The sequence below is a fragment of the Hirundo rustica genome, chromosome 1 (genome assembly GCF_015227805.2).
Source record: "Hirundo rustica isolate bHirRus1 chromosome 1, bHirRus1.pri.v3, whole genome shotgun sequence".
NCBI classification, from domain to species: Eukaryota; Metazoa; Chordata; class Aves; order Passeriformes; family Hirundinidae; genus Hirundo; species Hirundo rustica.
Genome location: NC_053450.1, coordinates 116,663,538 through 116,674,122, shown reverse-complemented (window position 1 = coordinate 116,674,122; position 10,585 = coordinate 116,663,538). Strand labels below are relative to the sequence as shown.

At 43.4% G+C, this 10,585-nt stretch overlaps 1 protein-coding gene across 4 annotated transcripts in view; it reads left to right on the top strand.

The window, feature by feature from the left end:
* The first annotated feature begins 957 nt into the window (after positions 1 to 957).
* The window catches only part of LRRC3B (leucine rich repeat containing 3B), a 45,286-nt gene continuing 35,658 nt past the window's right edge, over positions 958 to 10,585 (top strand). The window contains exon 1 of one of the 4 annotated variants that reach the window (XM_058420948.1): positions 958 to 1,015. The gene's annotated coding sequence lies outside the window, so the exon portion shown is untranslated. Of the gene's footprint in view, positions 1,109 to 1,191; positions 1,315 to 1,444; positions 1,463 to 10,585 lie in introns of those variants that run through there. The other 3 variants (XM_040065157.2, XM_040065112.2, XM_040065139.2) reach the window with 3 other exon arrangements.

The following is a 10,585-nucleotide window of genomic DNA, read 5'->3' as shown; positions in this document are numbered from 1 at the left end:
ACAGTGGCTGATATGGAGATAAAACAGTTTTGTATAGTTAGAGGTAAAAAAAAAAAAAAAAAAAAAAAGGTCCAGAGGAAATCAATGCCAATTCACTTTCTGTTCCATGCAGCATCTTAGGCAGCTTTTCCCTCAAAGCAAACCAGCTAAGATGGATCATTCTAAAACTCATCTACCCAGGTGCTTTTAACTGGAGACAGGCAACAAAATTCTTTGCTGCACGAAATGAATAAAAAGTTTACTTTGCAGAGCCAGGGTAGAAAAGTGCACAACAGAGAATGTATGTTTGAGAGAGAGAGGCAACCAGCTGGTGATGTTTCTTAAAGTCTGGGCTGACAGGCCGTGCAACTGCTGCAACACGGCACATTTCACGCAAGAAATTCACCTCTTGGAGAGCAGTCACCCTCTCAAGAACCGTGGTAAACCCGAAGCAGGATGCGAATAACTGGATCATCACAAAACGTTGGTGAGGTTGAGCATAGCTTAAGTTCACCTATCCTGGCAAGAATTATACATTGGCAATGACAGCTGTTCACTCAGAGGAGCAAAACAATTAACCTTATTCGTATTTTGCTGGGGAACCTCGTGGGCACTGGGGGGAGCAGAAGCACCCTCTGAAGGCACCCCACGGTACTCCCGACAGGCAGGACTATCTCTCTTCATCGCGGCCGCCCGGCCCTGCCCCTAAAGCTGGAGGGTGAGAGCCACGGTCAGCCCCGGGCGGGAGACGGGCAGCATCACCCCTCGCGGGCAGCACCTCCCCGCTGCGCGGTGGGAGCGAGAGGGAGGTCTCCTCCTTCTCTCCCTCCCCGCCCCGCTCTCTCCTCCCTCCCTGCCCGCCTGCCTCCGCAGCCGCAGCGCAGGGGCAGGGGAGCGGCGGCGCGGCAGGCACAGCCTCCCGGCGGGCGCCCGGCGGAGCAGCAGGGCGGGCGGCGTTGGCTGCGCCCGGCCCGGCCCCGCCGCGCCGCCCGCAGGCTCCGCCCGGCGCTCCCATGGCGCGGCGGCTCCGCGCCAGGTGAGCGGCGCCGCCTGTTGCGCCCGGCCGAGCGGAGCGCAGCGGAGACGCCGGGGCCGCGCGGAGAGAAGTTTTGCGGGAAGGCGCCGCGATGTGAGTCGCGGCGCCCCGCGGATGCGCCGGGTGGGGGGCGGCAGCGCCGGGAGGAAACTCGACGGGGAGGGAGAGGGGGGAAGGCGATCGGCGCTGCTGCCTCCGAGGGGCTACCGCCGTGCCGCGCCGCCGTGCCCGGCGGCGATTGGCGAGGGCTACCGGAGATGCCCCCTCCCTCATCCCGTGCTGGCGATCCTCCGGCGTCCGTGAGTCCCCGGGGGTGACGGGGGTCGGGATTCCGCGGAGGCAGCGGGAGATGGGGAGGGAATCCAGAGGCGGAGGCTGCGGGAAGGGGGTTGACACCCTCTCACTTGAGAGCGAACGAGGGATTCGAGACCCGCGGCCCCCGATCCCGTACGGGAGCAACATCAGGAAAAGGGGTGGAAAATCAAACGCCCCTCCCATCCGTATGTGCTCTCGGGGTGCCCGGCCGCTGTCCCTGCCGGCCGTGTGCCGGCGGGCTGCCGGAGGTCGGTCGCGCCGCTCGGCGTGCGGGCGGCGGCCGGGGCGCCGAGCGGGGCTGCCGGGGAAAGGGGGCGGCGGAGGCGGGGACGGGTGGGAAGACGCCGTGTGTGTTGCCGTAGGATTTTTCCACTTTGAGACCTATCAGGACCAGTTGCTACGGTTCGGGCGGCGGTGGCCGCGACGCGGGGGGAGGGGGGAAGAGGGCATCTCCCTCCGAACGCGAGCAACAAATGGCAGCGGCGGGCGGCAGCCGGGCTGCAGGACAGCGGCGGTGCCTGCTGTGCCCAGGTGAGCTGCGACGCCCCCGCTGCCCGGGGAGGCACCGGGCGGGACCGCAGCGGATGGCGCTGGAGCTGCCCTGGGGGGCCGTGGCGGAGTGCGGGTGTCCCCGGCCCGGGACGGGAACAGCGGTCCCGCGGCACCCGGGGGCTCCGTGCCACCCGGCGCCCCGAGCGGGGCACGGTCGCGACCTCTGAGCTGGTACAGAAATGTCGTGATTTCTTGCGGCAAGCGAGTGCTGTGTACTGTGTCTGTGGGAACCGCGGGCTCTTCTCTTCGCCTTTCTGGCAAGCTACACGTTCTGAATTTCCCTCGCCAAAAATTTGGAAAATGCCTCACATGTGCCAGCGAGAATTCTTCTTTCTTTCTTTGCTTCTGCCTTCAAAAATTAGAAGATTTTAGATTATTGGTTAGAAAAACGTGAAAGTGATCAGGCTGCGGGTTATTGTCCAGTCTTTCTGATTGTCCCTAGACAGCAGAAATGTGTAACTACAAAATGAAAACAGCCAAACAACTTGAAAAGCATAAATAGACCAACCACCTAAAGAGTTAGAACGAGAACCAGACAAACATTTAACGCTCTCCTCAAAGAAGTAATCCTAGGGTTATTTACATAGATATGAAAATGACAGAATAAGCTAAAGCTTTTGAGGTTATTTTAATTAATTAAAATATAATAACCATGAGAAAGTGTTATAGATTTAGTAAGGAAAGGAAAATAACCCTTCCTCAAGCTGAAAACTCCGACTGGGGTAGCCTTTTCTAAATGCCGAAAAGACCTGTCAGAAATTTCTTCTTATGGTAACCTGTCTAATAATTTGGAGGTTTAATTTGGAAGGTGTGCGTCACACCCTACACAAAGCGGTAGCTTGAAGGCTTTGATATAGAGCACCACAGTGTTCATATGGCTTACCTATTGATATTATTCTTAGTAATTTAATTTAAAAGTATAGGCTTCTAGTTTGATTTATAGGGAAAGAAAATAAAGCTGTAGAATGAACTAAATTTGCAAAACCTTTGCTACGTTCAGAGTCTAATTTTCTAGTTTAGTTTCTAAATAGTAAAATTGCCCAGAGTTAATTATAACTGTGATTGCAGAAGCCCTTACTTGTGCAAGTTTCCTGGATTTCTGTGGGATTACTTCTACAGGTAGTATTCTGATGGCTCAAGATGGCAGGATCAGGCCCATGGTCAGAGTTCTAGCATGCGGCGCCGTGTATGGTTGCGCCCATTGGCACTAGTGAGGCAATTTGGACTTCAGTAAAAGAAGAATGTGACGTTGAGTCCAGATCTTTTGCATTTATTCAGCTCTTGCTGGCTGGGTCACTGAACCCTGATCTTGCCTTCCCCTGAGGTCTGCTGTAAAATTTGTGCTGACTTCAGTCCAACCAAAACAAGCTTCTCCTTTGCCTTCAGTTGCCTTAGGGCAGGTTGAAGCTGCTGAGTGTCTTGGAGATCAGGGCCTGAGTGAATGAGGATTGTACCTGCAGCTGTCAAGAATCAATATGTTTTGCCTCAAATGTAAGATTACTTCAAAGAGAAGTATCATTTAATAGGCATATAAGTCTCTGGCATTCTGCATCCAGTCCTGAGCTAATAAAATCCATGAGAGCTTTGCCATATATAAATGGAATAGCAAGACTTGAGGGCGCGGGTGTGATTTGTCTTTTCCATGTGCTTTATGGATCCGTATTTCAAATCTTTTGGGAGGTAGCAAATTCTTCCTTCTCTCACTGAAACAGCATTAGAGTAACTAGAGTTACAGTGCATGTGCATGATATATCAGCTCAAGAGATATCCTCCCGGCAGGAGAGCTGGAATTTATAAAATTCAGCTGTATTCAGAAGAGCTAACTCTAGTGTCTAAAGCCAGAGTAAACGTATTGCTTCATTTCAAAAGCACCTTTAGATGTTCATTTAAATAATAAGGTGCCTTTGAGCTTTTGAGTTTTGTTTTTAAGGCGATTTCCTGTTAGTTCACTAGGAATATTTATGTGAATGACACAAGGAATACATGGCTCGCTGGCAGGAAGATTTTAAACTTTTTAATGAAGGGGATGGTTTAAGCAAGAAGGAATATGGGTAGAAATATTTGTTGTTGCCACTCCAGTTAATCAGAAGATTAACTAAGGAAGGTACTTCCTTTCAGAGTGGAATACTGCATTTGTAATGACTTACAGGATTTGCATGTAACTACTGTCCTTGTTGTCATCTGCATGCCTGGTCTTTGGATCAGCACTCATTAGAGAATGCAAATTAAATTAGTGTTCTGTGGCTAGCAAAATAATACCCCTAATTTTGCTTCATTCAGTAAGCTTTGTTCATAAGCATAGAGAAAACTCTTGTGAGGCAATTTAGAAACTTCCAATAAATGTTAAACAGAATCTTACTTCAAAATTATGATATTTTGGGCCAAGAATAAATTATTTGAGTTCATAGTATATGTAGCATTTACCTTGGCTTGTTTGGCCAAGCATTTTTAAGTTAATATTTTATTTACTAAAAATAACCTCCAGAAAGTGCAATTTTGATAGAGCACTTCAGTACTGTTGTGAATCAAATGCCAGTATGTCTGCAGAAAGTATAAGCAAAAAGGATATAGGAATTTCTCAGTACCTTCAATAAGTATTTTTAAAGGGATTACAGCCTGTGAATATATGGATGAAAAAGGTGTATCTTCTGCTTTTGAATCCAGTGTGCTGTGGGTGAAGTAGCATCAAATTTGGAGATGTTTTGGTGAATTTAATCTCTGCTTCTAGTTTCAGTCCAGCTCTTTTCATAAGTAGTTTCTGTGCTTCCGTCATTCTGGCACAGTTTGTTATTCTGGATGTACAGCAGATTTGTGGGTGCATCCCAGAGGGAAAAAAGAGTGTGATGTGGTATTGGTTTTACTCACTGCTTCATCAGAGCTCATGGTTCAGATAAAGAATTGCTGTGGAACTCACTGTGGAGGAGGATGTCATTAGTTCACAATGCTTAAAGATGCATGATCCTGCTTCATGGAGATTTCTGTGGGTGACTGGTGCCTGTGTCTGTGCTTGCCACTGGTGACTTGCACTCCTATAGGCTCATCACCACCTGTCTCCGAGCGCCGGCTTGCTTTACACGCGTAGTTTAAACTTGGAAAGGCAAATGCAGTGCTTGCTGTTACCAAACAAGAAAGTAGCTTTTATTCCTCTCTCCCTGGATATTTAAATGCTCCACTGAGTACCTTCAGCAAGCAGACCATTTTTAAAAACTGGCATGTTTCTGACTGACTTCCACGGTGGACAAGGGGAAGTCCTTTTTCTGTAAGGATCATCCCTGCTCCTGGGTTCTGTTTTCCATCAGCAAGGAAAAGACAACGGTTACTGAATTAAAATGCTGTTTCTTTCTCTGGAGGGTATGACCTTTTGTAGGGATGAACAAAAGAGAGGTAGACAAATGGGAACAGATGAAGAAGGCCAGATGCCCTCAAAACAGGGGAGAAGTAGATGACAACAGGGAGAAAGTAGTGGCTGATCTGAGTAGTTTGACTCCTGAAGTTGAGGTGATCCAGGCTGTACCATAGCCCTCTGGCTCGGCTCCTTGCTGTGCCATGGATTTGCCATGGGCCTTCAGAAAAGATGTGTTGGTTGATTTCAGTGAAGCCTTGCTGAGGAATTAAATTTAGCTTTTTGTATATCAGTTCCACTGACAGAAAGGAGATTAAAAATGCCTCTTGAGGAAATAGGACTGATAAAATGCTTTTTCAGAGATACATTGAGCTGGATAATTGGACTTTTTACTTAAACAGACATGAAAATTAGCACTACAGATCTTGATGCACTTGATTAAGGTTTACCTCTGCTTTTCAACTAGCTAGAGTGTGTGTTTTAAATTAATTTGACACTTCATTAATAGCAGTTTCGTAAAGCTGCTAACTTATCCTTTGAGAAGAAGAAAAAAGTTAACCTCTACTTGCCAAATAGTACTATAAAGATACGCTAATGAGAAAAAATGAAAAGTGATAGAAGTGAGTGACAATACATAAATGGGATGCTACTCTGGCTTGGAAGCAGGAAAGCAAATGGACACTATTTAATTATTTAAGGAACAATAAATGAAAAGTCTGGTTCTCAAGTGACAGTAAAAGGAGAGACAAACAGAATTTTAAAAGGTTAGGACAGGGAAACAATGCATAAAGAAAGTAGAAGCTGGGCAGGAAGGAACCAAAGGGTCAGGGGATGGACTTAATATTTCTGTGGAGTTTTCAGTTGGAAAATATTATCTGTATATTATGGTGCTTGCATAACAGCCAGTATTTTACTCAAATTGTGAAAGTTTGATACACAGTGTTCTCCTGGGGGAGGCACTTCTCTTCCAGTGGATGTTCCCACCTCATCCTCTGGATGCACAACCTGAGTTAATAGGGCATGTGCTTTTAAAGATGTCTTAGATGTCAGGCTCTCTTAGGAGGTTCACTTTGTGGATGTTAGTTTTAATGGTGTTATCATTTACTTCTGTCAAAGTTGCTTCTTCCACCAAACAGTAGCATTGGTTTTAAATGGAGTGGTTTTTGCAGTTTACCAAAACTGGGTTGCACTTCTGCAACTGTACTCATTAAAGATACGTTGTATGTCAAGAGCATGAGTATTCAGCATTTCATTCCAAATGTTTGCGTTCGTAGTTAGTGGGACATATGAAAAGCACATGAAGCATATGTTTCCTTCATGTAGATTTCAAATGAGTATTTTTTTGGTGGAATTTGCTTCATGCAAAATATTCTTGTAATACTTACAAAGTATACCTTATAATGTGCTTGTGAATAATTTGTGGCAAAATGGTGAAGCCTTTGGATGCGAAAATAAATCCATGGTGCTTGCCATTGTAAAGGCATTGGAATTAAAACAAAAGGAAAAGCACTGCATCAACAGTGTTGAGTTCCTGCAAGTACTCCCTAGCCTTTAAAAGCAGAGATGAATACTTCTTCCTCTTTAAAGAGGAACTGCAACACAATTTTGTGTGAAATTTCTTGTTAGGTCATTTATGGTTATGCAAGCAGTGGTGGTTATATATCTTAGTGATGAAACTTCATTTTATCAGCATTAAAATCAAAAGAAATTTAAGTTACTGATGGTTTAATTCTTGACTTTTTAACCTGTTTCTGTTTTGTGTTTGGAAGTGAAAATAGGCACAATCTCTTTAGACTTCCATTTCAATTTTTTTTTTTTTAAATTCTTCACATAACAGTGTTTGTATATTGTTTTCAATACACTCTTTTCTTTAAAAAAAATTAAAAGAAAGAGCAAAAACCCCAGAAAATGCTTTCTTACACTTCTAAAAACACTTCTATAATGCTTTTTTTTCACTCTGAAGATTTATTTGGAAATGTTGATGTTCTGTTATACTTACTTCCATCTAGGCAACAAAATGGTATTTGCCAGGAACAAAATTGTTGAATCAGTATGTGCAGATGTAGGAGTTGAAGAAGAGGGAAGGTCCTCAATAGCAGGAGACAGTTCACAAGACTGGAAATCAGTAAATCCAGGGGTTAGTCTTTATAGTAAATCTTGCTAGAACTGGGTTTGGTTTTGTTGGTTGTTTTTTTTTTTTTTTCCTAGATGTACTGCAAATGGTCTTTAAAATTTATCTTGATTCTTATGTATTATTAAATGTAATTATTGTTATAAATGTAAAAAGTCATATAAATGTCAAAAGTCATATAAATGTCAAAAGCCTTAGAGTTTTTTTCTCCTAAAACGAAGTTAACAGGCTAATTCTGCCATTGCAACCTTCAAATAGTGTGATGGTGTTTCTAAATGTCCTTTTTGCCCTTGTTTTCAGCTTTGTTGACACCAAGTCATTGAGATGAGAATTGGTGACTTTTAAGCAGTCTATTTTTAACAAAGTTTGTAATAGAGCATTACTGTTCATGAATGTGTGTCAATCCCAGTCTGCACAAGCACTAAAAGGGAAGGCATGTACCAAGAAGAGATCTGCTTCTAAGTACTCATTTTCAACTTCGATGTTTCCTGAGTGTGCTGTGTCCTGTTCTCTAGGTGGGAGTACGAAATTTTACTTCGCTGCTGCAAGGACATCTCCTCTTTTTCAAACCTGAGAGATTCCAAACTGAAATCTTTTTCAAAGGAGTGGTCTATATCTTGTTATAAAATGAGATACAAGTGGGAAATTTTGGATTCTAGGATCTTCTAACTTAGAGTGAAATAACTCCTCAAACTTCAGACCACAGTGTTCCTTAGACCTTTAGTTGTCACTTCTAGCACACTGCATATAACCAAAGCACACAATTCAAATAGAATAAAAACATCTCAGCTTCGACTGAAAAGCAGCACATGGATGACAGCAGGCAATCCAGTTCTTTTCCTGTATGTTTTGAGGCTGCAGAGCTGACGTGTCATGTCCCTATACACCAGATTTGTCATTGAAAGGTTAATAATTTCTGTTCAGAAAATGTATTGGTCATTTTCTCTTTCCAGAGTCTTTCACAGGTTTTGCCCTTTGACAGAAAACATTTTATCTGTATTCTGCTCATCACTTTCATTGGTACACTTATTGGCATCTCTGATGCATAGTGGGTGTTAGGAATAATTTCTTGATGGAAAGGGTTATCAAGCATTGGAACAGGTGTTTGAGTCACCATCCTTGTAGGTGTTTGGAAGATGTATAGATAAGGCACTTAGGGACATGGTTTAGTGGTGGACTTGGCAGTGCTGAGTTAACAGTTGGACTCAAAGATCTTTTCTAACCTAAATGATTCTACGATTCTATAAATACTTATTTTGCTAGAGTAGGACTTGACAGGATTTAGACATGCAAGAAACTTAAATCTTTGGCTCAGGAAGCAATCCTGATGGATACAAATGGTATTTCAATAACTTTCGATCCAAAAATGTTTCTTGCAAAGCGACAGGATTGTTCTTCTTGCCAGTCATGGCAGGTGCTCCATCTGTACAAATACCACCTAATTTGAACAAATAAAGCTTAACTTTTTTTTTCCCCTGCTATCTGCTACATCTTCGACAATTTTTCTCTATTCTTTAACAAGTGTGAGGCAGCAGTGTGGAATGAAATGGACAGAGGCCAACCAATTACTTAATTATGGTAGATTTTTTTAACACATTGAAAAACAACAGTCAACTGTGCAGTGTAAGTAGCATTGCAACTTCCCTTGCTTGCAAGTAAAAAAATAAAAAATTGCATGCATCTGTTAGAAATTGAAATGCGTGCTGTTGTATTACCTAATGCCATCTCAGCCCTTCCCATTGTCTTGCTGTGTGAACAACTACGGACGTATCAGCTGTGTGCTGTTCTTTCAGTATGGTTTGTGCAGGAATAATTGATGTACCCTCTTGTATTCAGGCTTTGTTGTTTGAGAACAGCCCTTTCTCACAAGCTGCCATGAGGGATATTTGCTATTACACCTTTGTCACTGATTTCGGCTCATGGATGTGTATTTATTTTTTCCATGTAAAAAGCTGTCATGCTAGGGGACTTTCTTGAGGTGAAATCTGACCACAGGTCAGATGCAGTAAAATAAGATTTTACGTTATTTTCAGGATTAGTTTGTATAAAAGTACCATTCTAGTCTGGACTTTCCATGTGACTGTATCACTACAAACATACTTCTACAGACCCTGTCCATTCTCCAAAGAACTTCCCTGAGAGAAGCTATCTCTATGCAGTGTCAGCTCCATGCACTGTCATCTTAGGTTTTTTTTTTTTCACTGTGGTATGCATGACTCGGCAGGCAATGCTTTGACGATAAGTAAATGGATTTAAAAAGCTTATGGACGTTTGGATTAACTGGGAAATCATTAGGAAAACATAAGGTGAGTGAGGTTGCACAGGTCCTTTATTTTCCCCTTGCTGTGGGGTTGCAGAGCAGGTGTTCAGTGGGGTCCCAAAAGGAGTCTTATTGACTGGAGTTAGTGTGTCTTGTGTGATTGAAGCAGAATTTAATCGGTGAGCTAAGACTGGTAGTTTTAAATTCTGATTCTTGAGGCTGGGGAGTGCAGTTTTGAATACTGAGTAAATGCTTGGGCATCTGCAAAGGGAGACTAAAATATTATCAGATTTGCAGAACAGTCCTTCATTAACGTAAAGCATTGGTGGGCTAGGGGCTGATTCTGTGACCTCATGTGTTTTTCCATTCACTTGGCTGCACCAAGTAGCCACCTCCATTTCCTATGCATCCATAGTTTCCCCAAATTATCGTTTTAAAGATATATTGTTGCTTTTCTTCTAAAAATATGTAAGGGTAGGGGGTTGACTGTTGAGTTTAATAAATATCGATATTGAAGTAGAATTGACATTTTTGTAAATGTAGATGTGATGTGTGTATGAGGAGCTAATGTGACTTTCAAAGCATTTGGTCTCAGCCCTTCCGACGTTGTTTCTGCATTTTGGACCTTTTACCTGCATTTTATTTGCAGGTAGAGGGCACTGACTGAGTAACATTTTAGTGACTTTAAATACCGCAGCTGACAGAGAAAGATGGAATTTTTAAAAATCAGCAATCAGGGAGGTATGCTTCAGTATTCCTATCTAGGAAAAAGAACAAAAAAACAAACAAAAAAACCCCAACCCCAACCATGTTTGTTTTTAATTACAGACACTGAGCTTGTTGTGGTCAGTTGACGCAGAGGTAGCCTGACTGCAGAGATGGAGAGTTTGTGGAAGTGAAAATTGGAGATTGGTGAGAGGTGGGCTTCTTGCTAACACTGATATTACTCAGATTCACTGTTTTTACTCA